The sequence below is a fragment of the Aythya ferina genome (genome assembly GCF_964211825.1).
Source record: "Aythya ferina genome assembly, chromosome: 3".
Classification (NCBI taxonomy): domain Eukaryota; kingdom Metazoa; phylum Chordata; class Aves; order Anseriformes; family Anatidae; genus Aythya; species Aythya ferina.
In genome coordinates, this window is record NC_140298.1 from 68317307 (window position 1) to 68343526 (window position 26220).

General features: G+C 36.3%; 1 long non-coding RNA gene across 1 annotated transcript in view; it reads right to left on the reverse strand.

The window, feature by feature from the left end:
- Positions 1–880: 880 nt before the first annotated feature.
- Positions 881–26220, reverse strand: part of LOC311434200 — a 161635-nt gene continuing 136295 nt past the window's right edge. The window contains exon 2 of the long non-coding RNA XR_014691314.1: positions 881–1220. This is a non-coding gene — a long non-coding RNA (uncharacterized lncRNA). The remainder of the gene's footprint in view (positions 1221–26220) is intronic.

Genomic DNA, 26220 nt, shown 5'->3' on the forward strand with positions numbered 1-26220 from the left:
TGCTCTGTGCCGACTCGCCACACGGTGAGCTCCAAGCGCAGCGCTGCTCGTGGCGGTGACTGAGGGGGGTGGGGAGGCTCCCATTGCCCCGTAGCCCCGAGGCAGCATTATCATTCTTTCTGAAGGCGGCAGTGGGCAATGCCCAGCTCCAGCACTTCCCGGCAATCCCAGTCGCTCTGTAGCGGCAGCAGCGACTCCCTGCTCAGCCTGATGTGTAGCTAAAGCGTTAGTGACTGTTCTCCAAGGCTTCAATAAATTTTTTAGCAGACTTAATATCATTAATAACATCAAACAATTTGTCCCCAAATTTACGCCACTCTGCTTCTTCAAAAAACTGTATCAGGATTTGTAAAACAACCCTGCGCTACTGCACATGCTAACAACCCTGGTAATTCTTTTTTTTACAATCTATATCTAAAATGCTCCGCTTTTCTAAAAAGCATCTGAGCAAATTATACGCCGCTTGTCTTTCATACCTTTATATATATACAGTTGCAGCCTTTGCAAAGACCTCGGCGGCGCTTTTCCGGCGGGACCCTTTATAGGCTCATCCCGAGTGCGGGGACTCCCTTCCACCTTCCGAGCTGCGGGTGCGGGGACTCCAAGTTTTCGTCCCTTTCACCTTTCAGACCTCGGCGACACGTGACCGGCGGGATCCTCTCCCGGGTGCGGGGACTCCACGTCCCTTTCACCTTCCCGACGCGTGTGCGGGGATTCTTGTCCCTTCCACCTCCTGGGCTGCGTTGCAGGACCGGATCCTCCCTTATTCCGTCGAACACGTGGCCCAGGATCACTGCCAGCAGTGTCCAAATCCCGTTCAGACCTGTCCCTGTTCGGGCGCCAATTTTTGTCGACGGTAGGAAGACACAGACGCTCAGTATGAGTGAACAGTGAACTTCAACTTTAATGGATAGCTCAGTCGCCTTTTATCTAGTTTGAACATAATCAACTCATACATATTGCAAAAACTAAGCTCAGGATTGGCTAACATTTTCCCGCTCTTTTCAGGTAGTTTCTCCTTCTTTTAGCTACCTTCCCGCCTTAGGGACTTTCCCCATGGCTCAAGGGCATCGTGTCCTTGAGCCTGATTGGCTCTCAGCCAGCTGCGTACGTGCCCAGACTCTTGTGAGTTGAGTACGGTACTTTACTAGCCCATTGCCTCTTAACTGCCCAACATCCTCGTGTCCTATTTCAGTTAACCATTCCTCCACAACAAGTGTCTTACACAGCCTTGAAAATTTGAACAGAATAAATGTGTGGTTGTTTTAACATGGTGACAGCCATTTTGTCTGGATTGCCTGGAAGGACAGATTTGAAATCTGCTTCACCTGTTATTCTACTCTTGCCAAATAAATTCTGGCTAACATTTTCTGTGAGAGACTCCTTTCCATAGTCCTGGTATACAAGGCTATAACCAAATGATGGCAGCTTAGTGGAAGAATTCTCCTCTGATTCATGAGTACTCCTAAACCTTCACAAATAGTGCTTTGTTGGAGTACTTTCAAAGGCTCCCAGAACAGTGAGTGTACAGCATCATTTAGATCATGAAGACTTCTTGATTATTAAGAGCAGTCTGCAAATAAGAGATTTACATGTGGTGAGTGGTATTAAATGCAGTTGGAGGCCAGTCACAAGTGGTGTCCTTCAGGGCCCAGTATTGGGGCCAGTTCTATTTAATATCTTTATCAATTTTCTGGACAAGAGGATTGAGTGCCCCCTCAGTAATTTGGCAGACAGCACCAAGTATGGCTGGAATGTTGATCTGCTTGAGGGTAGGAATTCTTTACAGATGGATCTGGATAGACTAGATCAATGGGCTGAGGCCAACTGTATGAAGTTCAACAAGGCTAAGTGCTGGGTCCTGCTCTTGAGTAACAACAACCCCATGCAATGCTACAGGCTGTGGGGAGATGACTGGAAAAATGCCTGTTGGAAAGAGACCTGGATGTATTTGTCAACCGCCATTTGAATATGAACCAGCAGTGTGCTCAGGTGGCCAAGAAGGCTAACAGCATTTCAGCTTGTATCAAGAATAGTGTGGCCAACGGCACTAGGGAAGTGATTGTCCCCTGTACTTGGCTCTGGTGAGGCTGCACCTTTAATATCATGTTCAGATTTGTGCCCCTCATTACAAGAAGGACATTGAGGTGCTGGATCATGTGCAAAGAAGGGCAATGAAGCTGGTGAAAGGTCTAGAGCAACAAGTCTTAGAAGGAGCAGCTGAGGGAACTGGGGTTATTTAACCTAAAGAAAAGGATGCTCAGGGGAGATCTTAATCACTTTCTATAACTACTTCAAAGGAGGTTATAGCGGGGAGGACTTCGGTTCCCCCAAGCAACAACTGATAGGACTAGAGGAAATGACCTTGAGTTACATCAGGGGAGGTTTAGATCGGATATTAGGAAAAAAAAAATCTTCACTGAAAGGGTTGTGAAGCATTAGAACAGGCTTCCCAGAGAAGTAGTTGAGTCATCATCCCTGGAGGAATTTAAAAGACATGTAGATGTGGTGCTTAGGGATATAGTTTAGTGGTAGACTTGGCAATGCTAGGCTCATGGTTGGACTTAATGATCTTAGAGGTCTTTTCCAAACTTTTCATAGATTCGATGATTCTATGATGCTTCAGCTAAAGCTAAAGTTAAAATCATAAGCTAAAGTTAAAATCATAAAACAGAATCAAAGAATGACTTGGGTTGGAAGGGACCTTAAAGATCATCTAGTTCCAACTCCCCTGCCATAGGCAAGGCTGCCACCAACTAGATTAGGCTGGCCAAGGCCCCACTTGGCCTTGAACATCTCCAGGGATGGGGCATCCACAACTTCTCTGAGCAACCTGTTCCAGTGCTTCACTACCACAGTGAAGAATTTCCTCATAAGTTCTAGTCTGAATCTAACCTCTTTTAATTTAAGACCGTTCCTCCTTTTCCAATCATTATCTACCCAAGTAAAGAGTCCTTCTCCATCCTTTTTATAAGACCCCTTTAAGTATTGAAAGGTCTCAAGGATATCTCCCTGGAGTTTTCTTTTCCCCAGTCTTTCTTCATAGGAGAAGTATGTTAAAGTAATTTTGATATAACAGAAAAGACCCCAAAAACCTGAAACAGTTCAGTGCAGAATTATGATTCTAGGTCTTCCTTTTCTGTTTCAGTCTGTCAGCTAAGTTAGAAAGCTGACATTTTAGAATGCCTTTATATAACTAAATAAAAAAGGGCCTGAAACAGTTCTCTGGCACAAAGACAAAATGGCACTGTCTAGTTCACATTAATGATTCATAGAGGTAGCTTTAGAGTTTTGGTTTTGAGAAAGCTAGCTGGAGAAATCCCCCAAAAAACTGGAATAAGCTAACACAGAAACAATGAGGTTGGCTACCAGTTCACTGCTCTTGATGACCCTCCCTTGTTTAACAGCTCAGACATTTCCTGGGCTCACAGGCTTTTTTATTACTGAGCTCTTCATCAAAATAATTTTTCCTGGATAAATTTATTATCTTTTCTTCTACCCATAAGGCTGGAAAGATCACAGGATAAAAAGGAATGTCTATCAGCTATCTCAATTTACTATAAAATCACTTAATTTTTGTTGAACTCTTTCCAATTAAGAATTTCTTCTCTGTTCACAGTAACTTGGAACTAGGACATAAGACAATAAGCAAAGAGTGTAGTCACTTCCTTCTCCTTCCTTCATCAAATTTCTTCCACTTTACATTGCACTTTGCCTATTTTAAAGGTTAATCTTTATATAAGCAATTTCTTCAAATTACAGAATTTAACAAACTGCAAAATTTCTTATTAAGCTCAGACATGATATACCAGATGGTGAAATAAAGACATGGAATGTCTAGAATAAGTAACACAGCTCCTGTATGTACAGGGAGTTTTAGGAAGCCCTTTTTCAATATCTTGTAAAGGTAGTTCTCATGATATACAGAGTATCATTTTTGAAAACAGGATGGAATGTCTAATGGCAATATTTGGCTCTTCTGCTGTGCAATGACATTTAATCAGCAGTGCTTCCCATAATAGTGTCATAGGACTACTGATCTTAAATGCAATTGCTAGTCTAAAATGAAATACTGTGACCACACATATCTGCAGCTTTCCAAGGGCAATATTATCTGTGCTTTCTAGCTCATCTTGGCAGTTATCAGATTTATGCTTGGATTCTGAAATTATTATGAATGGTTGTGAAGGAAGTTAAATGGGTATTACATAAAGTAGATATTTTCTTTTGTCTTATTTAAAATGTAATCCAAATGATTTTCATTTTGAACTGTGTAAGTACAAGCAGACAAGTAGAAGATGGTGGGTGAGAATGGAATTATGGATCACAATGATTTTGTTACAGCTTAAAAAAATGCTTGCATTATCTTAATATTCTAGATTAAATAAGATCAGTTTATAGTGGCTGGTGAGAAAATTCATGGTCATGGAGCACCTCTCAATAACCATGTGCATGCTTTTAGTGTCCTTCACCTGTGAGGTAAAACGTATTTGTTTAAAACTTTCATGGCAATTTCATTGCAATCTGAAACTATGCATAAATAATGTTTTGAACAACATGATTAATTCCTGAAGGCAAGGCATGGACCTCCATCCAAATGCACACAAGTGCCACAAAATGGAATGGATGTAGATATTCAGTTGCTACTTTTTTTTTTTTTAATTATTATTCATTTATTTATTATTATTATTAATTTTTGCTAGGCTACCATCTACCAGTCACACAACAATTATTTATTTTAAGAAAAGGCAGAAACCACCACAGAGAGGCAGAGAGAACATAAAGGAGTGAGAAGACAACAAAGGGAAGACCAGGGTCAGAAGAGGAGGAGGGGAAGGTACTCCTGGTGCTGGAGGGTATTCACTGCAGCATGTTGAGGACCCTGGGGAAAAGTGTGAGAAGGAAGGAAAGTGTGAGAAGGCAGAGAGAAACTGCTGTTTACTTACTACTAACTAAATTAACTAACTACTAACTAAAATCCCCTTCCTGCTGCTCAGTGTGGTGGGGAGGACAAGCAGTTTGGAACAAAGGAAAAGACCCTCCCCATACTGCCCACCCCAGGAAATGGGCCTCATTGCAGACCTCATCTTTTCCCTAGCAGATGCCATGGAGCTGCTAGTCCCTTCAGTGGTCCCAGTAGGACTGCTTCTGCTCATGCAGCCTATAAGTCTGATATCCTCCAAGGGTGTCCTGTGAGGTTGGTTGGTGTTCATTCCCCTGATAGGTTACTGGGGTTTCCCCACTGGCCATCATGTCTCTGTGACTTTGTGTTTGTGGAGGATGAACCTTTAATCATATAGCTGATTAACAACATGCAAATTAGATCTAACAAATTAAAAATTTAGTAATTACTGTAGATCATAGAATCATAGAATCATTAAGTTTGGAAAGACCAAGATCATCTAGTCTAACCTTCCCCTACCACCAATATTACCCACTGAACCATGTCTCTAAGTACCACATCCAACCTTTCCTTAAACACCCCCAGGAATGGTGACTTCACCACCCACCCATTCCAATGCCTAACCACTGTTTCTGGGAAGACGTTTATCCTAATTCCCAACATGAAAATTTGATAGATAACAAATGCTTCTCATGTTAATAGGACAGAAAGAGAAAAATAATTGTGAGGATGCTATGTAATTTTGTCTAAAGACTTGTTTAGGAAGAAGATTGGAGAAAACAGTATTTTTTTCCAAACACTTTCAGACATTTTTGACAAATTCCGGTAATTTCAAGAAATATTAGAGTATTTTTATGGCAATTTGGTATTTATGTAGGCAAGCTAATGCTAACTTTAGATTCAGATAACCAAGAGGATCTTTTAAAAATGATCAACAGAATGGAAATTGCAATTTCTTGCTTAACTTCAAATTGCTTCCAATTTGCTTTTATTCAGTAAACAGGTTTCAATTTAAAATAAATAAATAAATAAATAAAAATGTGGCTATAAGCCAGGTAAATTATCAGCTATTATGTTACAGATAAAATATAGCTGTGTGCGCAGGAATATTATTTCAAAGACTTCTAGAAATCTGAGCAAAATTTAGAAATTTGTTCCAACGCAAGACCAGTTCAGGATTTACACTGGCTATTTCTATGTTAATAACAATGTAGGAGTATATCTTCTTGCAGAGTAGATTGATAAGTACTTTTTATTTATTTGTTTGCTTGTTTTGTTTTTTAATTTTAACCATTATTCTAAATCAGTTAGAAGAGGACAATCACTTTCTAATGCCAAGTATCATCTTACACAGGCAGTAAAAGAAATCAGATGTGCTATTCATGGTAAAATCCACGACTGAACACTCTAGGAGGGGGAGGAATACATTACTGTTTTTATTGCTGAATGAGAAAAACAATACTTGGATGGATGCCTAATAGGAACAATGGTGGTTTTGGGGGGATTTCCTTTCAGATACATTAAACTGTGTGATTGAAAAATATTTTAGGATGCTGTTACTTAAGAGAACAGTGCTAGATCTGTGATAGGGGCTGCTCTGAGAAAATAAATAAATAAATAAATAAATAAATGTTTGCTTTAACCCATACCCATGTCCATATTTAAGTTTGTCCATTTAATCTGTGTTCTAGCTTTCAGACATCCTTCAGTATCTACTATGCTAAACCTACTTTTAGGTTTAGCTTGTGTTTCATTGCTGGATGTATGTTCATATTGAGTTTACAATAATGTATATTATCTGTAACTTGCTTTTCCATTTCACTTAGCTGGACACATAAAAATTATGATTTATTTTTTTTTCTCCATCCAGTAGTGTAGTGTACATTCTAGAACTCAGGAACACTGTAAAAATGCTTCAGTTTCTCATCATATCTTCTTTTCATCTAAGCGTTAGTAGACCAAGTCCATGGCTTAGTTGTATGGCACATACAGAAGGCTACCACATAAAGGGTCAGGGGGAAAAAAAAATCCAGTGACTGCTAGGGATATCAAAGATTCTCTGGAATAAAATAAGTAATTGAGAATAAGTATTTAAGCCTTGAGGGATACAGTAGAGGATCTCAGGTATTAGACATCTAAAATGTATTCCTTGAAGATATTCACAATATATCAGCAAATCCATATTGAAATTATGTGCATTCTATACGCCGTGACTGTATTATTTCAGTTCTACTTCTCTGTAAAGCACAAGATAAAGGTAAATAAAATGCCATTTAAGAATAAATGCAAATCAAGTAATTTAAAGATTTCTGAATGTAGGATTTATTTATATGCATTTATTTTTTTTCTTAAAAATACAGGAATATTATCTTAATACCCAATTATTCTAATTTTAGTGTTGTTTGCAAAAATGTATAAGGAAAATGCTCTAAATGTCAGTACAGTTATAGAAGTATATGTCATGTTTGGACTGCATTGCTATATTCTGTATTATTATTGTTATTATTAATTATTATTATTATTTGTTTTTAATTATATATTAGCAGAATTTTGTTACAATTATAAGTAATGGGATGGAAGTAAGTTCCTTTTTTCTTTTTTTTTTTTTCTTCTTGTATTAAGAATATGAATGTTATAATTCTAATAACTAATCTCTATCCAAAGTCCAATAATCATGTGTGCTTTTAAAAAATGCAGTGTGCTGTTCATTACACTTTTGTTACTTTTGTGATTATGTTTTTAAATTATAGTATTCTGTTGTATTTTCTCTGTTACACTCTCAGCGTCATAAGATGACAAGATTCCTTTCCTAAATAAAAGACATAATTGATGCATACTATAGAAAACAACAATTATAGAATTTACCTAATTTAATTCTGAACTTGCATTTCTCTTTAGTTGGAAACTGAATTTATTTGTTATTTTACTAACACAGAATTTTTAGACCATAAAACATTCTGAAACATTAGTTTCTTATTAATTCTTTGTCTGCACACTGATAAAGAATGAATAAAACAGACATTTTAAGATTTAAAACCAAAAATGTAAAGAAATGAGGAAAGGAAGATAAAGAGGGAGAAGGAGAAGGCAGACATAAGGAGGTCTGCCATGAGTTAACATCAGAGCTCTTGTTTTCTGAAAAATTAAGTTGATTGATTTAAGATAAAAACAGAATAGACTGGTGTTCAGTCTCTGCCCCAGAGGATGTTTTTCTGCATATATGAATCACAACTAAGTAAACTGAGGTCACGGAAAACCTTGGCCTGAAACATAAGAAGTCTTATGAATCTGAAGTGGTATGAATTCATGGGTATAGGGTATTTTTGAAAACAGGTATGTCTGTGTAATATTTTAAATAGAGATCCTTTTTTCTTCTGTTTTCCAACATCATACTAATTTGGTTTGATTCTGTTTTCAGTTTTTAATTATTTGCCATAGTAGATTTTGCAGTGCTATGGGTGTTATAGCATAAAATAGAAATATAAGTATTGTCAGATTTTTCCAAACAGTTGTCCAATGAATACAAAATTCAGTTTTATAAACAGGTCTATGGAGGGTAACACTGATAAAAGTTTTGATTTATTTTATTTTATTTATTTTATTTTATTTTAATTATTTTATTTTATTTCTTTCTTCTTCACTGACATTATATATAAACTTCTATACCATCATAAAGAACAAATACAAATATAAATATATACAAAACATAAACGAAGTGTCTTCAAATTATGGAGGGCAGTGAAGCAGTCTCATTTTGGATTTGTTTGAGTTCTTTACTCTATCCACTGCAAAGTCAGCTATCTGTAACTTTTTTGGGAGATGCATTTCATGGATTGTTAATTATGCAATGCAGTTTGAATAACTGATGCAGAGAGAATGGGTGGAACTACTTTTCTGCAAAAATATAAATACCCTTGGGCTGTTCCAAGGAATTAATTTCAAATTGAATCTTTTAAGTAAATGAGATAAGTTTCCTGCTTCTCAAGGAAGTAATAGTGTCTGAGAAAACTATTAACAAACTTTAGTCTTGTTAAAAGAAATAATAATGGAGTTGCATTTACACAACATTAATTTTTCAAGACTGGTTTTATCTTCAAATTATAAGACCATGCAGACTTTCTTCACTTACATCCATTCAGAACCCCTCACATTGGTATTCCTTAAATAAAATGTTTTTGTGAATAAGTTTTTATTTATATGTTATTGGATGAAGAATTTGAAATCCACCATGCAAACCTTATTTTTAAAGTCAGTGATGTTGACCTATAGTAAGACTTGGCATGGATCCACTGAACACTTTGTCAGCTGCAACTGACAAAGACAATTACCTTTTTCCCAACCAGTCTTCTGAACAAATAATTTTCACTAAATTTACAATTTCCTTATTTTCAGGATTCAATGTCTATCAGTTTCCATAATTTTAATAATAAGCCTTAGAATCATAGAGTGGTTTGACTTGGAAGGAACATTAAAGATCTTCTAGTACCAACCCTCTGTGCATGGACATATGACACCAGGCCTACTGACTCCTGATGGGGAGCACCTTTCTCTGAGTGGGAAAATGATTTTTGCCCAGGAGTTAGCAGGGCTTATTGACAGGGCTTTAAAGCAAATTTGAAGGGGAAAAGGGACAAAACCATGGCCACCAGTGATAAGCTATGGGACTGCATGCCAATTTTGGAGGAACTGCATGCTAGTGAGGCCCTTGAGTCTGCCCCTCAAGGGGCTGAGTTTAATGAAAGACACCTGAGGTCTTTCTATACATGCACACACAGCATGAGAAATAAACATTTCAGATCTCTGAAATGCTTGTATACTAATGCACATAGTATAGGAAACAAATGTGAAGAACTGGAGATCTGCATGTAGTCACAAGGCTATGATCTCATTGCAATCATAGAGACATGGTGGGATAGCTTGCATAACTGGAATGCTGTCATGGAAGGCTACATGCTTTTTAGAAAAGACTGGCTGGGAAGGCAAGGTGGTGGAGTTGGTTTTTTTTTGTGAGACAGTAATGCATGGAGCTCTGCCTAGGGGTGAACAAAGAGTGAGTTGAGAGCTTATGGATAAGGGCAAGCTACCATGGCTGGCACTGTTGTGGGTGTTTGCTACAGGCTACATGATCAAGAAGAGGAGGTAGATGAAGCCTTCTTCAGACAGCTCCAAGTAGCCTCTCAGACACAAGCCCTGCTTCTCATGGGGGACTTCAACCACACTGATACCTGCCAGGAAGACCACACAGTTAGGCACAAACAGTCCAGGAGGTTCCTGCAGTGATGACAACTTTTAAACACTGGTGGTGGAGAAGCCAACAAGGAGAGGTGTGCTGCTGGACCATGTATTAACAAATGAGGAAGAAGTAGTTGGAGACGTGAGGGCTGGGGGCAGCCTTGGCTGATATGGACCATGATATGGAGGACTTTGGGATCTTGCAAGGAAGAAGCAGGGCAAAAAGCAGGATCACAACCCTAGACTTCAGGAGACAAAACTTTGGCTTCTTCAGGGATGTAACCCATTGAAGAATCCCATTGGTTAAGGCCCTGGAAGGAAGGAGGGTCCAAGAGAGATGGACAAAATTCAAGCCTCACTTCCTTCTAGCTCAAGATCGGTGCATCCTTATGAGTAAGAAGCCAAGCAAAGGGAGCAGGAGACCTGCATTGGATTTTATTTAGTTATTTTTTTAACTTTTACCAAGACATTCCATGGTTATGCTATAAAGTATCATTGTTGGTGAACCCATTAGAACAGCAACATCTGAAGAAACATGTCAGGGTTAATATCTGTTAGCCTAATTCCCTGAAATTTGTGGTTATACTAATTTTGCATCTTTTCAAAGACGCTTTTCATATTTAAGCATTAAAGTATCATCCCAACTGTTAGTTATTAATAAACAACAAGATAATTTTTAAGGACTTCAAAATTTGTCGACTTTTAAAATAAACTCCTGAAATATTCATGCAAGGAAACCAGAAGTGAGACAGATGAAGCAAATGCCACCATTTTAGTGGTTTTGTTTGTTTGTTTGTTTGTTTTGTTGTTTTTGTTTTGTTTTGCTTTGTTTTGTTTTGTTTTGTTTTTTTTTTTTCCAGTAAGTTTTGAATTCATAAGGATTGAACTGTTGTTTCTCCTGTAACATAAAATATGAACTAGAAAAGAAAAAAAAAAGTTAGAAATATAGGAACTTTAAATATTATCTTTTATATAAGGTGATATACATAAATAGCAGCAGGAATTAGTAGCATGTCCCTGCTGTATACTCAGGTATATGCTGGACAATTCAGAGGTGTTTATTATTTTACACATCAGCAAACTTTATTGAAAATAATGTGACACTCTGTGATTAATGTTGCATGCATACAGAAGCATTCTTCTGAATAGAAGCGTTAAATAGTGGATCAGCAAGAAATGGTCTAATAAAAATAATAATAAAATAAGATATTTAACATTTAGTAACAATTCAGTCCCTCCCAGGGACTTCCAAAGAGAGAAATGGAATAACATTAGTGTAAACTTTGTAAGCCTGGTGTTCAATTCCTTGTTCAACTCTGAACATACCATGTGACTCTGAGCAAGCCTCAGAAATCCAAATCCATATAAATAACTGAAAACTACTTACTGTGGGATATCCCAAGTATAATTTAGGTGTATATGAACAGGAGAATTTCATAATTATGAGAATTCCTGGGTAAGTTCTGCCTACATCTTAGATGCTTGAATGAGAAGAAGAGTCAAGATTTTACCCTGACAGATTCTGCTGGAAGCAAAGTTCTTCTGTGCCTAAACAACAGGTTGAACTGAACATCCTTCTAAAGATGATTAAGGACACATTAACCAAGTGATGCTTAATACCAGCACACAGCCTAGTTTTATCTGAGTTAGTCTTGTTGAATTTTCACACATTTCCCAAGGGAAAGTGGAGCAAATACACATAAACGAAGGATTTGAAATAGCTGAATGTTCCATTGTCTCAGTAATATCCTTTAGCTGCAAGACCTCCCACTTAATGTGTACAAGAAAAGAAAAATAATAAAAAAATAATCTTTCAGCATCCTGCACTGGAATTGATTTCTATAGACCAAGACATTACGGATTTAATATTAAGTGTCAGCATAATACACTGTATGATAATTTAATTATATGGAGATTTTTCCAGGTTATACTGTAGTAAGAAACTCTAGATATTGAAAATTGTAAATAAAATTAGTTTGCTTGACAAGAACTAATGATATTTCTGTTACTATTATAAATATTTTTATTGTTGAAGAAACTAAAAAGTCAGATACCAAGGCACCTTTATGCTGTATATTATGCAAGTTGACAAAAATTTCCATAACATGGATATAGAAAGCTTTTCACAGTTTAACCTTGATCATTTTCATAGAATCAAATAATGGCTTGGGTTGGAAGGGACCTTAAAGATCATCTAGTTCCAACCCCCCTGCTGTAGGCAGGGACACCACCCACTAGGTCACATTGCCCAGGGCCTCATCCAACCTGGCCTTGAACACCTCCAGAGAAGGGGCATTCACAATTCCTCTCTGCAACCTGCGCCAGTGCCTTACCACCCTCTGAGTGAACCTGTAATCTAAATCTACTTTCTTTTAGTTTAAAACTATTCCCCCCTTGGCCTGTCTGCCTGAGCAGAGTTGCTCTCCATCTTTTTTATAGGCTCCCTTTAAGTAGTGAAAAGCTGCAATGAGGTTTCCCTGGAACCTTCTCTTCTTCAGCCTGAACATCCCCAGGTGCTCCAGCCCTCTTATCAACCTCATAGCCCACCTCTGGAACTGCTCTAACAGATCAACATCTTATTTGTTGTGGGGCCTCCAAACCTGGATGCAGTACTCCAAGTGGGGCCTCACAAGGGCGGAGTAGAGGGGGAAAATCATCACTCTCAACCTTTTGGCCACTCCTCCGTTGATGCAGACCAGGATGGCTTTCTGGGCTGCAAGCACTCACTACTGGCTCATGTCAAGTTTTTTTGCCCACCATGTAATTCTCTGCAGGACTGTTCTCAATGAATTCTCCCAGTCTATAATCCTGTCTAGGATTGCCCTGATCCATGTGCAGCACCCTGCATTTAGACTTGTTGAACCTCATGTAGTTCACATGGGCCTACTTCTCAAGATTGTCCAGGTCCCTTTGGATAGGGACCGCCATCCCTTCCTTCTGTTGCATCAACTGCACCACTCAGCTTGGTGTCATCTACAAACTTGCTGAAGGTGCACTCAATTCCACTATGTCTTTGATAAATATATTAAACAGTAGCTGTCCCAAGACAGATCCCTGAGGGAAAACACTCATCTCTGGCCTCCACCTGGACATAGAGCAATTAACCATCACTCTATGGATGTGGCCTTCTAGCCAATTCCTTATACACTGAATGGTCCACCCATCCAATCCATATCTCTGCAATTTGGAGACCAGGATGTCATGTGGCACCATGCAAAGACCTTACAGAAATCCACATAGATGACACAGTTTGGTTTGTCAACAAATGCAGTCACTCCATCATAGAAGGCCACCAGATTGGCCAGGGATGATATATCTTTGGTGAAGCTATGCTTACTGTCTTAGATAACCTCCTTGTCTTGCATGCACCTTGACATTGCTTCCAGTAGGATCTGTTCCATGATCTTTCCAGGCACAGAGGTGAGGAACAGTCACAATGTCAGTATGATTTCAGAAAAGATTCTGAATTTAAATTTAAAGCAACTTGAAATGTTTAAATATTTATTTTTAACCAGAGTCAAATGATTATTTCTGGTGAAATTAAAAGACACAGTTGAAAATTTACTTAGTTTATGGTATCTGATATTCTGTAAGAAAATAAAAATTCTGGTAAAATATAAAATCACTGTTCTTTCAATAAATGACAAGTAATACTTTTAGAACTAAAACTTATATGAATAAACATTTTACTGATAGCACTGCATCAGGAAAACAATTTGTTAAATTGTGTTCTTGACTATGCATTATAGTATCTGTATTTAGTTTTCTTGCTTCCTTGTCAAAACTGTAGAATCAGGCTTCTGCTGATTCAGTTAGAGCTTAAGATGCTTGGCATCTTCCTGAAGGCAGACATTACAGAATTTGAATAAGATAACTTTAAATGTCTACCATGCAGACATTTACATCTGTGCTTTTTACCATAGGCCCTTTCTGTACTGTTGATGGAGAAAGACAAGAGACTTTTAAAGAGCAATTAACCTGATCTATCACAGATTAGGTTAATTTATCACATTTTGGGGTGAGGTGAATTATGTCCCAGGGTGTTTATTTCTCTCTGTTGACTACAAAACAACTATAGAATGATTAGTTCAGGGAAATTTCATCATATAAATCCTGTATCTGTTATCTAAATGAAAAATAGTAAAATGAGAAAGGCACAAAAGGGCAAGGACAACTAATCACAGTAAAATTCTGATGCTTTAAAACTATTGGACATTTAACACATTTTTTGCAGTAATGTACTTTAAATAGCTTCTGCATGTTTTTATGCAACTACATCTACATTTATAATCCTATGCATACCCAAATAAATAAATAAATAAACATTTTTGACATATAATTGCAAAAATCAGTCTATGTTATTCATTAGACCATAATGTAAAATTGGTGGAACGCTGTTCAGTGTAATGTAGTTATGCCTGGGTCAGGTCTGTCTCTAACTGCTGGACTTTGGTGTGTTCATCAGTGTGAGAAACTTGAGACACTCAATCTGAACAGCATTTGTTGGAGTCAATTACCGTTTTTCAACCAATCGGTGACTTGGATTTCTATTACAACACATTAGGGAGATACAAAATAAACAAGCTTGATGGACAAGTACCACTTTAAAGTATTGATAATTTCCATATAAATTAAAATTATGTAGCTGAAAGGGAAATAACTACTCTGGAGAAATATTTGGCAGTCTGTCTGCTTATTTTAGCTACTCAGACACCAAACAAGGGTGTCAAGGCTATTCAGAATTATATCTGTAAATTTTCTTTGATGCTGAGTGCTTGGGAAATAATAAATATCATTTAAGGTTTGGTCTTGGGACTTTGGGATGATGCTGAGAGTGATGAAGCTTGGTAGCACTAGGAAGCTGGACAAGCTTGAACTTTCCAATTTAATACTACAAAGAAAACATTTATTGCACAGAAGTTCTTGTAGCTAATTCATCGCTTTTGTGTGGCCCCAAGAGCAGTTCTCCTGTTTATCCCACTAGTCAGGGTAAGAAAGATATAACCTTAACTATTTTGATGATATTAGAAGAAAAGGACTAAATGGGAAAATTCCAATTATCATGACTTTTTAAATCAGCATATAAAAAGCAACTCCGTTCTAAGTGTATGAGAAGAAGAACTGGTTGAAATGAAATTAACTAACTGCAAAAAGGGTACCACCTTGTGAACAAGGAGACTAGTTAAGGTAAATAAATTATTTTATTTTAAAAGTAAAATTATGGAAGGAAAGTCATAAGGAATGTAAGGAATTATCAATTTTTAATGCTATGTTTACAATCCTTTTTTTTTTTTTTGGTTTTGTTTAATACAGAAAGTGTCAAACCTAGTACTACAAAAACAAAGGTAGAATCAAAGATGTGATGGGACCCTAAACAAAGCAGAGACTGAATTTGAGCTGATCTGTGTGTAAGTTTTATAAGCGAGCAGGTTAGAGAGAACAAACAAAAGTATTGTATGTTAAACTGTATGAAGTTCAACAAGGCCAAGCACTGGGTCCTGCACCTGGGGCGCAATAACCCCAAGCAGAACTACAGGCTGGGAGATGAGTGGTTGGAAAGCTGCCTGGCAGAGAAGGACCAGGGAGTATTGGTTGATAGTTGGCTGAATATGAGCTAGCAGTGTGCTCAGGTGGCCAAGAAGGCCAACAACATCCCGGCTTGTATAAGAACGCAATGTGGCCAGCAGGTCTAGGGAAGTGATTGTCCCCCTGTACTCGGCTCTGGTGAGGCTGCACCTCAAGTACTGTGTTCAGTTTTGGACCCCTTGCTACAAGAAGGACATCGAAGTTCTTGAGCAAGTCCAGAGAAGGGCAACGAAGCTGGTGAGGGGTCTGTAGAACAACTCTTATGAGGAGCGGCTGAGAGAGCTGGGATTGTTCTGGCTGGAGAAGAGGAGGCTCAGAGGTGACCTTATCACACTCTACAGATACCTTAAAGGGGAGGCTGTAGCAAGGTGGGGGTTGGTCTATTCTCCCATGTGCCTGGTGACGGGACGAGGGGGAATGGGCTAAAGTTGTGCCAGGGGTGTTTTAGGTTGGATATTAGGAAGAACTTCTTTACTGAGAGGGTTGTGAGGCATTGGAATGGGCTGCCCAGGGAAGTGGTTGAGTTCCTGGAGGTCTTTAAAAGACATTTGGATGTTGAACTTAGTGACATGGTTTAGTGAAGGACTTGTTAGTGTTAGGTCGAAGGTTGGACTAGGTGATCTTGGAGGTCTCTTCCAACCTAGACAATTCTGAGATTCTGTGAAAAAATCTTGATAGCGTTTTTTTGTTTGTTTGTGCTTTTTTTTTTTTTGTTTCCTTCTTTCCTCCAGAACTGATAATTCAACAACTGTCAATGACTTCCTGGGTCGTAACAAACACTGTTCAGTCCTGTTCAGGTTTCTAGGAAAGTTTTTTTCCATAATTTCAGGAGTTATATTTTCTCACAAGTCTCTCAAACTTTCCTGTGCTTAAGAATCATTAGTATATAATTGTCTTCCACTTTTATTTCTGCACCCCATAATCACTGTAAACTTTTTCACCAGATGAACAGTCATTTCCCTTTAGGCCAGGAATGCTCTCCCCTCCCTCTGCACTATGAAGAATTGCCCTATGCCTCTTGCTATATGAGAGGCCAAGACAAGGCAAACAGAACAGCACACCTTTAGTGCTGATTTGTGCTCTTTCAGAAAAACCGAACACATTGCTCATGAAAAACTGCAGCTGAACTAGTCAATACTACATTACATTAATTCTCCAAAGTAGGTAAAAGCTGGATAATTTTAGACCTGTGACTGACAAGAGCAGCACTGACATTTTCAGATCAAGGTGAAAAAATGGCACTGGATGGATATGCAGTCCTCTGTCATGAGGACACCCCTTGAACTTTATATTTGGAGATTAGATTAAGCCTGGAAGAATGAAGTCTAAATTGTTTTCTAAAAACTGATTTTAGTATTAACTGGTGTTATCCATACGGATACCACAAGCATCCATATATAAGGCAGTCTCTTTTTTTCCAACTTACTGAATTCATTGTATCAGAAGCATCTTGTAAGAAATCAGTTCTGAAATACAATTGTGTCTGATGCAGTAAAAGTGATGCCATACTTTGGAACTCATCATTTAATTTCATTAATTGCTCCCTTATTTATGTGTTATGAGAGGAGATTAAAATGTTCTCCATCAGTTTTTAATTTATATCAATGGACCGTATACCTTTCTTGCATTTCCTTACTAAGAAAAATGCCTGTCTTCTGCAAGTTCCCTTGTGAGAAAATGGAAAACAAACAAACAAACAAAAACATTATTTTTTTCCATCTCTGATTTGATTCTTCAATATATATTTTTGTTTCTATTTTTTTTTTCCAATTATTTTTTTTTTTCTCTCTCTCTCTCTTTTTCTAATTAACAATTTATAAGTTAGTAGGTTAGTAGTATGGCATAAAGGGAATGAACTGACAATAAGAAAGGACTTCTGGCACACACACACAAGAAAATAATCAAGAAAACAAACAAACAAAACCCTCTAGTTCTGTTAATCACAAGAGTATCTGTGATATTGACATGATTATGTAATTTTATCCTGCATCCTTTTTAATATTCATTTTAACTCTTCCACTGATAAATCCTTAATTAAACATTTATAGGAGCAGAAAGCTAAACCTACTGAATGCTAACAAGCTTTTATGAACTAGTGTGGAAACTATTAGAAATTAGCACTGAGTATTAATAAATGTCCTTATAATATCCAAATGATGTATAAAGAAAAAAAATGAGATGCAGTGGCTAGTGTCATAAAGAGCTATCGTGAAATGACAGATGGCAAGGCACAATCTTATTGGCATGTGTTTAATATGTGCTTCTTTAGCCAATTACATGTATTGTAGTGAGTGACATGCCACTTATACTTGACCAAGCAATGAAAAGGTGTAGTCAGAAAGCATAACAGCGGGGGAAACAATAAATGTTTTTGAGTAAAAATGTTGCACAGGACACATCTGCTTTAGGTATGAGAAAAAGACTAATAATATTATAAAGGGTTGTATGAATATTCTGGCTGATCCCATGAATCTATTCCCACTGATGTAAAAGATAAAATTTGAATTCAATGAGTTGCAATTATCCCTGAATTCCAAACATTTCTCTTTGCATTGGGCCACTTCAGTGACAAAACACAGAGAATAATAGTTGAGATGGAAAATGAACAGAAATATTTTTAGTTGAGGAGCCTGCTTAGAGATTATTTCCATCCTAAAATTTTGGACAGAAAAATGAATAAAAAAGATACAAAATTCATGGAGTTTTGACTTGTCATTCACTTACCCTCAATTCACAGTCCTTGTGTATTTACTTTTACAGCTGTTCCACTCTCTGGTTTACCTTTGAAGTTGACTTTTTTTTTTGTTTTCCCTGTTGTATTTTGGAAAAAAAAATAAAAAATGAATTAAACATGATTGGAAGCAGAGTGTCCCAGTTTCCTTGTTATTGCTTAGTCTTCTGGAATCTCCTTCCATGTAACTTTTGCTAACATTGTTCTTTGTATATTTAAAGCTTTCTGGTGCAGTACATTCTGGCCATAAAATTTCCATTGAATATGCATTTACTCTTGCATACATAACCTCATTTTCCAGAGAGTTACTGATCATTCAAGAGTAATTATTGTTACACTTAGACTGCTTGTTTTTGCAATTTTCTGGGGAAAAAATATCACTCAAACAACTGCTCTTTTAATTTATTTATTCATTTTTTTAAATTTTCATGTACATGATCATAGTATAGCAAACATAACTTCACAAATCTTCATCTTGCATTTGAGAAAGTCTCATTATCAGGATTAGCAAAAGATTCTTTCAGGTGTATTATAACTTTTAACAATAGTGCTTCTGCTCTCTGTTATTTTTTGGGACATTTGAAATGTTGCAGTTATGAGCCCTTCTGGACAATCTAGAGGAGAAAGAGGACAATCTAGAGGAGAAAGAACACACCTAAATTTTCCATTCAAATATTTATTCCTTTTGTTTTTGTCATTTTGCTCAAATCCAGGGGAAAAAAAAAATGAAAAAATAATCTTGATTATAAGTAACAACTGAAGGAAAGCACTTGCAAGGAGATTAGAAATAAGCATTACATCTCTGTGATCTAAGGAATATACTCTTCTAGGTCCCATTCTAAGGGACCTAATTCTACTCATGCATTGCATATGTATTTTCTGTACTCCAAAAGGCTGGGTTTCTGCCATGAGCTTTATGGTGATTATTGTAACATCTAAGTCTCACACTATATTCTCCTTTAGTGTCATACGTTCAAAGGCAGTGTAACTGCAGTCTTTTTCCTACCATGCTACATTCCACTTTGTTTTCCTGCCTTTTTTGTTCTTTTAGCTATTAATACATCACAGACATTTTCAATATCAACTTTTTACTGTTCTTTTTACTTTCATTGTGTTAGGGACTTAATTTGGGTCTAAGAATTAAAAAAAGAAGAAATTAGTGTCTTGTAATAATAAAATGGAAAAAAAATCATATCTTATAGAACATAATTTAGAGGTTTTTGTTTGTTTGTTTGTTTGTTTTTTTCTGTTAGGTTAAAATATTTATAGGTTAAATGACTTAAATTCAAAGCAGTTTCATACATTCAGTAAGCCTATGTTTTGTCTTTTTTAAAAATGTTTTTGTTCTTTTGTTTTGTTTTACAGGCTGTTTATTTAATATCTTCTCTGCTGTACTCACGTTATCTATATTCATCTATGTATAGAGAGGGTGCCATTTTCTTTTACAGCATTCTATAAATACGGTATTCTTTTCCCCAGTGTAAATATTGGTCTGACTGTTTCCTAAATTTCTACTGACTAGAAACTTTGTTTAAGGATAGGTGAAAGAAAACCATTTTGTGAAGTGCCTAAAGAAGTCTAATGTGAAATAGAATTAAAATCACAAAGACCATTATCTAGCTGCATCTGTTTCTTTTTCCAATATGATTCTGCCACTGGGGAAGTATCTCACATAATGTAATTTTCTAAACATCCACATGGCTACGAAACTAAGATAGATCAGATGTGTTCACACTTCTTTGTAAACTCTGTTCTGCACAATGTAAATTGGTAGTAATGTTGTACATTGTACATTGTTACAATTTGTTTTTTACACTGTTGAAGCAGCAGTCTGCTGTGCTGTCCCAACAATGCAACTTAAATTACAAAATTTTTCAGAAAAACAGCACCCAGCAGTTTGTATCACTCTCACGGGTTGATTTGTAGAGTAAACATAAGCCTATGTAATTGGTGGAGTCAGAGCTTCACTGTCTGTGTCACTAACAGTAAGTTAGATGGTCAGGGACCAGCCCTGAGGCCAACCCACAGCTCACAACTGTGCAGCTAAATTGTCTTCCAAGGAAAGGCAGGGAAGCTGGAGACAAATTCCCTGTTGGAAGTGGTGATTGCCACTGCTACTGTTGACTGCCACTGCCACTGCCGCTGTTGACTGTGGCTCTGGCTCTGCTCTTTTTAGTAAGAATGCTGTTTTTTTCTTGACCAAAACAGTACCAAGGACCATGCTAACAATTTGATGGCATGACTCTGGGTCAGTGTTATCCATCAACAAGAAACATTCTGATGATGTCAGTGAGGACAGCATTAAATCCATTAAGGCTACAAATATTTGGGAAATACAGTAACTAACAATAATTTCTCTCATATAAAGAAGGGGTACATATGCAGTGTGAATGAGAGGAAATAGATACAGTAGAGAACAAAGATTTTGAATTCTCCCTTCATATCCTTTGCACCTTTCCTAATTTAGTAAGATTCATCTGCAAACAACTCAGGTAGAGGAATTTTTTAAAATAACCAAAGAACAACATGTAAGACAACTGTGTCCTTTTGTACTTTCCTTTCAAAGCATATGATGTTATTGACTAATAAGATATTTGAATAAGGGCCATCTTATAAAAATAAAATAAAACATGTAACAGGTGTGCCAGATGAGTTGACTCATCTGAATTATTGACTCATGAATTATTTCAGTTCCTCCTATAAGATATTTCATAATGTACCACAAAAAGTACTCCCTTATGGGAAAACAAACAAACAAACAAACAAAAAACTCTTCCTTTTTTACTTCATTCTTTTCCTTTTGAATTCTCTACATATATATTCTTGTAAGAAAAAATGAAGATGTGAATAGAATAAAAGACAGGTGGCAAGGCAAAAACAAAAATACAAAACTCCTACCTATAAAAAACGTATCATCCTATATCTTCCTGTGTATTTTATGTGTTACTTTGGATAGATCATTGAAACCATCAAGTCATGTTGGAGCTGTTGTTATAAAAAGAAACTTTTCATGTACTTTTTCTTATATTGGAACAATAAGAAAACAAAAGTTATTAACCAGAATGCAACATCATCTTTACATACAAATGGTGAAATCTGGATGTGCTTCCCAGTTTCTCAGTCCAGAGCTTCGTTTGATTTTTCTCATCTCTGTACCGCAAGCTTAAGCTTCTGTGTCCTGTATCCAGCGTGAAGACGAGCTGATTTGTTGTCCAGGAAGTAATGCCACAAATCATGTCCCATTTGGTAAAATGGATTGTTAGGACCCCAGAAAATGCCAGGGAGAGTAATTGTTTTTTTTCAATGTAAATAAGCACCTGACAATGCACCTAAAATATACTTAGCAGTGATAGACTGATAGGTATTGCAAATGAAGAGGAAACTTAAAAATTAGATGGTAAAAATGTGGACAAATGTGTCTTGAAATGTGGTCATAATATAGGCAGTGATCTCTACTTACTAGAATAATATATGTATGGAATAATAGTAAGAGAGAGATATATATATAAGCTATTAAAAATCCACTTACATTTCTTTCGGTAAAGACAGACAAAGAGGCTTTGGGATTTCTTTTATTTTATTGCAATAAATACCTTTAAGTATATGCCAGACTTTAACAAAAAAGGTATTAAATTTCTCCTGTGTGCAATGTTGTTCAATAATCTTCTGCTAAGGAGTATCTTTTACTGTCTTCGTCTTTGTCAAAGGTGAGATATTCGGCTAGATAAAGTAATGGTCTGATCCATTATGGCAATTCCTATGTTCCTATGGCTTTTTATTTCCTCAGTAACAATTACTTTGAACTGGATAATGCAGTTTAATGCCTACTTCCCTTGTTATTTGGAGTGAATAATACGCAGTATAATAGGTACGGCTTACAAAGAGCTTTTACTTCTGAGTAGTGAAATGATGCACTGACGTTTTCAGTAGTGAATAGATTTCACAACTGACACATTAATAGTCTTTAAATTGAGAAAGGTCTGGTTGTACATCTTCAAATAGCTTCTGTACATGGGATAAGTCTTACCCGTATAAAGACTTATTTCTTTTTAAGATTATATATTTTTAACATGTATGAATCAGGCCCAGACAACATCTATCTATCTATCTATCTATCTATCTATCTATCTACCTATCTATCTATCTAATTTAAAGATTCTGTGACAAATTTGTTAGTTGATAGACATAAATAAGTTGATATTTTAAAAATATCTGTCTATCAGAGACTACCATTAAAAAGTCCAACTCTGAACTCCCATAACTTTTTTTTTTTTTTTTTTTTTTTTTGAGGGTGGGGTGGGAAGGTGAGATTGTAAGCATATTAGAGCATAACATACACTATATTATATATAATATTTTGGTCATGGTCTTATCTATTTTAAAAAGTACTTTTGGTACTCATGCTGCTTCACTAAATGACAACATAACAGTATTTCTGAACTACAAAACCGTATCCTATGTTGTGAGGATATTAAGCCTAGAAATTCAAAAGACCACCTTTAAATTCTGTTTTTCTCCTGCACTCCTCCTGTGGGATCTTGGACTAATCATTTAGGGAATAACATAGAATTCACAGAGAAGACAAAAAAGATTAGTTTCTCCCCAGTTTTCCCTTGTATCAGCAAAGGATAGAATAGATAGTGTTGCTTTAATCATAAATCTTCAACCTATGTAAATATAAACCAATAATACAAGATGATAGAGTGTTTATGGAGTCAACAGAAAAAGGTAGAAAGACAGAGATAAGGCACTGTATCTGGCTTCTTCTAAAGACTCTTGCTGTTAACAGTCTAAACACATTTACCTGTTAATGTATGCATCCAGCTGTCAGGCCTAGATTTTAAAAGCTCCTTTTAAGCTTTGTGTGACTCAATTCTCCACAAGTAATGTATATGAGGATTCTTAGGTAATATGTGTTGTAAGAATAAATTAATTTTATAAATCTGAAGCATTTAATTACCACAGAGAGTTCTATCAATAACATTAATAGAGATTACAATTAATATTTTAGATAGGTCATCAAATTAATTTCAACCATTAGCTTTCTTCTGTCTGCAAGATGAGACACATTTAAATTCAGGAATTTAGAAGGTATAGATAATATTAATCCCCTAAATTACTCAGTATCACCAAATTAAATTAAGTCTTTTCAGAAGCAACGTAATTAAATCAAAAACCATATGTCATGTCATTAAAGCATGACTTGCTTCATAACAGAATCCTTGATAAGACATTTGGGAGTTTATTAAAAACAAAACAAAGCAAAAGTAAATATATATCGTGGGTATTACTATTCATGCACATAAAGGTATAGTTAGTTACCTTAGTTAAAAGCAACTGTAGTGCAAAGAATAAATATGCAGTCCAGCTGTAATAAAATGAGTAACTAATACCTGGAAGAATATGTAGATCCCTATTAGTATTCAGAAATACATGAAGTGTATCTCAGGAAACAAGCATGTATCTGATTTTTAGACTTATAGACTCCCACATAAAAAGGACAAATATCAATATATTTCCAAATATACATCAATTAGCCAGTAAAAATAGATATGTTAAACATGCTTGCATTGGTTTCAAATTATTGAAGGAAAAATTTTGCAAAAAAAAAATAAAAAAACCATGTGGTTGTCACCTCAAGTGTTCATTCACTTATTAGTCAAATAAATTATTTAGTTCAAGTCATCAGGGACAGTCTTTGATGGCAGACAAATCTGGCTGAAATCTTAACATAACTTACATTATTTGTATCAGAGAGGACTACTGTTTAAGGTAATGAAGATGAGAATAAAACATTTTTTTTTCTTTTTTAGATTGTTTTAAAGAAGAAATAAATGTTATTTTATTAAAATATTTAAATGTATGAAAATGAAAAGGTTGCAACATTAGATGACATTGATAGATGAACCTTTAATAATAAAATTGTCAGTGTTAAAAATATTATGTTTTATAATATTTCGTAGTTTGAAACCCTCCTTGCATGCTTGAGATCAGTTCAACAAAGTTACTATTTACAAAGTTACTGCTTTGTTTACAAACTTATTACTATTTATAAAGTTACTATTTTAGTTTACAATTTATGGGATTTTAGTTCATTCATTTTTAAAACAAAGAATAGTTGAGCTTTAAACCAAAATTCATACTTTAAAGTGTTTGCAATAAGATATAGTTTCACTGAAATAACTGTATTTTCTTGATTAAAATACACAAACACACAGAGCCTCCCCCCCCCCCAAGCCTTCCAAATTTAATAAAGTGGTAAGACTATGTAGAAAGAAAAAATAATTTGACTAACTAACATTTTCCTATAGAAGCCTGTCACATTTAATAACATTCACTTAACTATACTCAAGATATGCTTGTTCTTGTGCTTATTACTGAATCATTATAACCTCTCTGTCCCTTTTCTTTATCTTCAACCTAACTGTAGTGGAGACATAACTGTTGTAGAGACATAACATAATGTGATGGCATTAAAAAGACAAAAAGGATTCACTCAAAGGGTACTACAACTGAGAGCAGTTGTAGCGCAGTTGACACGGGTAGAAAGTATGATGAAAACAAACCTGGGTTGAGATAAAGACAGGAATATCAGTCACCAATTACAGTCAAAACAGAGTCAACTTGGGGAAGATTGATTTAATTTATTGCCAATTAAAAATAGAGTAGGATTGTGGGAGGAGAGGAGAGGAGAGGAGAGGAGAGGAGAGGAGAGGAGAGGAGAGGAGAGGAGAGGAGAGGAGAGGAGAGGAGAGGAGAGGAGAGGAGAGGAGAGGAGAGGAGAGGAGAGGAGAGGAGAGGAGAGGAGAGGAGAGGAGAGGAGAGGAGAGGAGAGGAGAGGAGAGGAGAGGAGAGGAGAGGAGAGGAGAGGAGAGGAGAGGAGAGGAGAGGAGAGCTATTTCTGTGTACACACGAAGAAATCAGTTATTTATGTGTTAGATGATAACTATGAATATAAAAGATCTGATTTTAAATTTTATGAGGTAGCATTTTCCATGAATGTGAATCTCAGTGGATGTGAAAAGAATTATCACAATTTTCTATAAGAAAAGAGCATATACATGTAAGACCTTCTGGCTTTATAGTTTAGTTTCTATAATCTAAAGCCTAGTCCTGAAGAAACATTTTATCTCTCATTTCCTGTATCTGAAAAACCTATTAGATGCATCAATACCAACAATCCCTGAACTAATGACTTAGGTTTGAAACCTCCTCACCCAGTATCATCAGTTCAGTAGGTGAGGTTTGATATACAAAACTTTGTACTGTTGCCCTCATAGCAGACACATTTTAGGTTATATGTATCCAAATTTTTCTAACTTTTTCTTCTGTGATGAATATGTATGTATAACACAGTATGCGTAGAATTAAGTTTTAAAAAATAATATTTAATATTTATCACTTATCACTATAAAAATCTCCTTTTTGTGTGAAGCTTGTGTATCTGATTAATGTTGCTTGCATGAGGTTAAAGGCAGCCTGAACTGAAGTCACAAACTGTTTTAACCTCTGACTAACCCCAATTGATATGCTAGAGTGAACAAAGTACAGATGGAACAACACGGCATAAAAATGTTCCATGGATCTGCAAATAAGGGCTTGCAGACGAGGGCTTTTTCCCTAATGCTTGATTTTCTTGGTTTTGTTTCAAACAAAAAAGGTATTTACTAGGAAATGGTCCTGTCCCGTTCCGTCCTGTCCATGTTTCCCTCCCCCCCCCCTCCCCCAAGAAGAACGTTAATCGTGTCAACTAATTTTTCATGTACAA